This window comes from Pinus tabuliformis, chromosome 1_1, assembly GCF_031772625.1.
Source record: "Pinus tabuliformis cultivar Carrire ecotype Pingquan chromosome 1_1, CPIR1, whole genome shotgun sequence".
In the NCBI taxonomy this organism is placed as follows: domain Eukaryota; kingdom Viridiplantae; phylum Streptophyta; class Pinopsida; order Pinales; family Pinaceae; genus Pinus; species Pinus tabuliformis.
Window position 1 is genome coordinate 928,972,440 of NC_142297.1, and position 6,000 is coordinate 928,978,439.

Here is a 6,000-nt window from a genome sequence, read left to right on the forward strand (position 1 = left end):
CAACTAACCTTCAACTGACTCAACTAGGTCCCGAAGCTCAGTTAACTGAGTCAAACTGCAAATAACTGGACTATATTACTAAATTTTAGCACTCATCACATGCACAACTCTATTTCTAGCCTATAACTCGAATTTACTGAGTAAACTAGTAGACAAAGCGATGTCACACAAGTCAACTACAATCCAAGTCATCCTGCTGATATGGAGAATCAAATTACTAAATTTGACTAAGGCACAAGTCAAATTTATCCTTTCTTGCTACATTTCTAACAAGTTTGTTGCCCATATCATTGAAATCTATTATGTTATTTCTGATTCTGAATCAACCCACAAGCCTCGTAATAGTATTGCTGAAAATATTGATCGGTCATATCCATGGGCATACTTTGATGGTGCCTCCCTTACTGGAGGTACGTGTAGGGGAGGGGCAATTTTGTACTTAAAGCATGATCACTTCTTCAAAATTAAGAGCAGGCTGGGATATGACACAAACAATTTTGTTGAACTCATGAACCTTAAATTTCTTTTGTTGTTTGCGATTGAAAATGAGTTCATAGGCTTCAAATCTTTGGAGATTCTAGATTGTTATAAAATGGTTCAGTGATGCTTCTAGATGCCACATGCACACACTATATCTAATTATTGAGGAGATCAATCTTTTAAAATATTCTTTTGACCATATCACTTGTTGCCACATTTATAGGGAAAGGAACGTAGATGGTAACTCCTTATCTATAGAAGGTGCTACTAAGAATATGGGAACTTAGAAGATCTCAAAACTGATAAATGGAAAGGCATATGAATATTATCACTAGCCCTTCATAGAGGGCATGCATATGGATCCTTAATGTTCTCTGTCTTTTCGTTGGACACTCCTATATATGCATATGCACAAAACAAGCTATCACTGGTGATTCAAAGATATATACTTTTTTGTTTATATATGCACAAAGGATGCTTTATTTTATAAGTCACTTATTAAATAATTTATGTAAGAGGGCTTAGTAACATTGGTACTCTGGTCATGGTATGGACAACTTACTGAAAGCTTTTTTGAGTGCACATATAGAATGTAATTTTCATCCTTAATGAAAGTTACGATTTTTTCTTCGGGAAAACAAAAGAAATGATAATTTATTGTTTTAATTAATTTATATAATATAAATCTATTTTAAATAAGATATTGGGTTTACACCCGAGGGTTAGATCAATTGGTTGAGTACCCATTCCTAAACCATGTTGTCCCTGGGAGGTCACAAGGTCAATTCTACTCGACGCCCTTGGGGTTAGGCCTTGCTAGTAAGATGATGGGATGTGATCCCTTTAGGTTGATATTCCTAGATTTTCCTCGGGAAAAAAATTTAAAAAAATAATTTAAGGGATTAGGGAATTTTTTTATCCTTCTTCATTTTTTATAAATTTAGAATGAAAAAGGATGTATGCTAATATTAGGGTTTTCAATACAAGGTAATTTACTTTCCTTAATAAATCTATGATTAAAAAGGATCTATGTTAGTAACTAATATTTTTAAGGTAAAGTAAATTTCATTCCTTTATATGCCATATTTCCTCCTAGACTCACATTCAAAGATATTCAAATTCCTAAAACCAAGTGCAATCTTAAAGGCACTTAGGAAAGTTGCCCATTATTATCACAACAACTCTTATTTTTAATATGGGCTAGCTCTCCTCCAAAATAAGTTAGGATTTCTAGTAAAAAGAATGTGTAAGGTATGTTTTAGATTTAAGGGTATGGTATATTACCAACACCAATACTTATCAATTAATGAATGGAATTGAGATGAAAAATTAGAAGGTTTCAAATAGTATGGAAGAAGACATGGTTATATTGTTAAAAACATGTTAAAACCAAGCATTTGGATTTACTTCAAAGAAAAGAGGTTATACCAATTCAAGTCCAACTCCAAATCAAATATGTTGATTGTGGAATCTAATAACATGTTAAGGAAAAGAATAAAAAAATATATAAATGTTGTGGAGATATATAAAACAAATTCTTGTGGTTATTTTGACTCAGCATGAGTAATATGTGGAGTAGGAGGCTTAATAGTTATAAGGGACATTGAAACATGTGACTTGTTTTAAAGCAACAGTAAGAGAGGGATCTAATAATAGATTTGAACTATATGCTTATCAGTTGATGTTGAAAGGCCTATTAGACTAATCTACTTACAGGTAAATAGGTGACTCCAAACTCATTTTGAAGTGGGAAAATGGGAACCAAAAACTTGAAAATTTAATAGTTGTGCCTATAATAGATAGAAATAAACAATCTAGAGGTCAAATGACGTCCCTTTCTTTCCAACTTGTTAACAAGGAGTTTGTTATAAATGTTCTCTTATTATATAAACAAACCCTAAGGTTGAGAGAGAGAGAGAGAGAGAGAGAGAGAGAGAAAGTAGATGGCCATGTCCTTCCAACTATATCTCTTTCCATCCATGTCTAATATAATTGATTTTGTAGTTTTTGTAAAGAAGAGAAGCAAACTATAATGGATCCCTACTTCTACATGAGATAGAGATAGAAATAGTAGAATAAGTAAATGACCATGTCCTTCTGACTAAATCTCTTTCTATCCATGTTTAATACCAATATTTTAGTCTATTCAAGGTTAACACTAATTTTATCGTCTATGAGAAGAAAATAACAAACTAAAATGGATTATAGTTTTAATCTCCCAATTATTAAGCTTAGATTAAACTTCTAATGTAACTAAATATGGTAGGTTTTGCATAAGTTAAAGTGCATTTTTTATGTTCTTTGGAGTGTTAATATGGCGCATCATATGTATATTTGATCCCATTTTGAAATATAAATACTTGTTCTTTTTGGAGAAAAGAATCTAAAAAGAGATAGAAAGAATTTAATTAATTTAAATGATTTTTATTATTAATAATATATTCCGAGTGGTTTAATAATTAAGAAAATGTGTTTTCTTGGTCAAGTTCATATATTTATGAAGAAATATGGTATATACACTTTTGTAAATTAAAAAATCAAATTTGCATATAGACGGGGTTAATTATCTTACAATAAACAAGTCATTGTATCCATTTAATCTCTAACTAAATTTAAATTTCAAAATTGAATTATTACTTTTTCTTTTTTATTGACTTGATCCATTAAGGATTTGAACTTTGAATTTGATGGTTTTACATAATACTTCACAATAGGGAAATTTCCAATTGAGCTACCCCATGGAAAAAATTGAATTATTATTGTTACATATAAAATAAGTGGTTGTTTATCTTTATTTTTTAAATTAACAAGTTCAGTAAATAAATGAATAATTAATTTTTTATATAAATAAACTTCACCCATATAAATACAGTTACCTTGGGAAACATTTATGAGTGAGAGAGAAAGATTGTTTAACCCAGAAAATAATTAGCAAAACATTGCTAAGGGTTGAGGAGGTGAAAGGCTGAAAATACTTCTTGTTTTTTCCTGACAGTTAGAGGGAGAGCTCAGCGGGAACTGACAGAAGAAGTTGGTTCAAGGTTGGGAAGGACGTGGAAACCTATAGCTTATTTCTAAAATGATTTAGATAAATATTTAGTCACTAAAATAATCAATCTAAGCTATGTGGTTATTGATATGTCTGTAAATGAAGAGTTAAGTAAAATACCTAGAATATGGAATATTAGAGAATTATGTTTATTTTTTACTAACTCTATGTTGTAGGCAACAGAAAATATGAGTAGGTTTTGTGTTAGAATAATTGTTTCTACAGGTGAAAAGAAGAAATGGGGTTATATGTAAACTCAAAAAAATCTTGTGTTAAATACAAAAAAAAAATAACAAACAAAAGAAATTTAACCTCAGGTTGAATGGTGAAATAATTGTCATCATAAAAAATGTTTTGAATTGTTGTAATTGTGTTTAAACATATTTATATCTACTATTATAGTAGGGTTAAGTTTTGGGTTTTATGCCTAGGCTTGACATGTCGATTTCTGAGAGAAATATATCACTTTCAGGATTCCATATAGTTAGCCCTGAGCATGAGAAGGCTAGGACCCAAAATACTAGCAATAGTTTTCCATCACATGAATCCATTGTGTCTCTAGATTATATATATATATCATCACATGGTGTTTCTTATTAAAAAGAAAGAAGTGCTATATTCCACATTCTTAATAGATACTAGAATTTAATCTGTGTAAGAAGAGCGTGTGCAGAGTAAAAGAAACATACAAATCCAGTAACCTTGGAAGTAATGGTATTATATGTGTATAACCAAAGATAAGGTTATTTTCATAAAGAATAGCATACTACTGTAATATAATACTCTATTATTGTAGATATGAAAAGAGTATTTTGAGGTTAACCTAATAACTGAAAACACCAGAAAAATATTGATAGCTATAAAACTAGAAATATTCTTTCCACATAAGTTACATGATAGGGTGAAAATCCTAAATTTTAAGAAAGAAGCAAACATATTTCTTTAAAAAAAGTATGAAACAATGCATCAAAAAATGTATAATAAAAAGAAACCCTAGGTCTAATGGATTTTTCCCTTCAAAGTCTTGTGTGCTTCAATAAAATACATTTTCACTACAATATAGATCCTCAGGTCGACAACCGTGAGGAATTAAAGTCAAAAATATTTCCAATACAACTGAGTTAGGTGGAGCAAGACTATGGCCCTCACATTTTTTGGGCACTATTACCCACCATTTTGTGGGTAATATCCCTAGGAGAAATTTTTCTCCAAGATGGTCCTCAGTCAAAAGCCCCTTGTAGCCACCAGCTAGCTCATTGTTTCATTTTTTCCGCCACCTGAGCCAGCCATGTGGTCCCTCCCCCATCTTCCATGATCATTTGTTTGAAGGTGGGCCTCCTGAATCTAAAGGTATGCCTTGTCATTTGGAAATTAAGTATTGTATTTTTCTTATCGTGGACACTTCTGGGCGTGGATTAGTGGGGGCATTTGGCGGAAATAATGGGCTAGGTCTGTGCTTTTGTCTCCTAGACCCCTTCTCGGAATTAACCTTGGATTATAGTCTCGTGGGATCTCTTTTGCTGACCATTTGGTTCTAGGGATGGTATTTCACAGGAAACCACGATTTTGGTTGTGTGGTCCCACTCCATTATCCGCTTACATTACCCTCTTTCCATTGATTATTACCCCATTCATCACTTCTCCTACCTGGGTATACATTCCTCCATTAGGTCCATATAGGGTTAGCTTGCCCCTTCCCCTCGCCCACACCTTGGGCCGTGTTCTGGAATGAAGCCCAAAGGTCGATGCAGCTAAAAAGAAAGATAAAAGAAAATATGGTCACATTCAATAGGAAAATGTACCACAAAATGCAAAATATGGTCAGTACAAATATATTTACCACGTGGGGAAAATACAATACAAAATCGCTACCCCTTCATCATGGTCATCACCCTGGTTCCTACAGGTTCTATGAGCCTTCTTCATCATATAGGAACCCATGATTGTCCCAACCCCTGGTGGGTGATGAACTACCCCACCTTAAAATGTGTAATTCATTGATATATCTTATACATCATGCTCTAACCCCTTGAGCCCCGAGCAGTTAATCAAATAAAACCATAAAATGGAAAAAGGCATATAAAGAAGGGTGGAAAAGTCAAGGTTGGAGCACCTCATGTACCACGATTGTTCCCTCCTACATATTATAAACCCAAGTGTGGGCTTCCCTCTTATTAGCTACCCTTGTACCCCAACATGTGTCCCAAGGTTGGCCCCTCTCATCCCCTACTTCACTCACATATTTGCCACGTGCCACCACCTTGTGAAGGATAGGGCACTTGGTTAACCCCATTTGGAGTTTAGGAGACATTGGCACGTCCCGAAGCCCATTATAGAAGGGCGGGCCATTATGAAGTCCCCACCTATGGTCCATGATTAGGTAAGCTCATTTACTCGATTTCTCTAATGACTTGGTGTATTGGAAGGCTAGGGGACGCATTAGATCTTATGCATGATTGCAGATGGTTTCC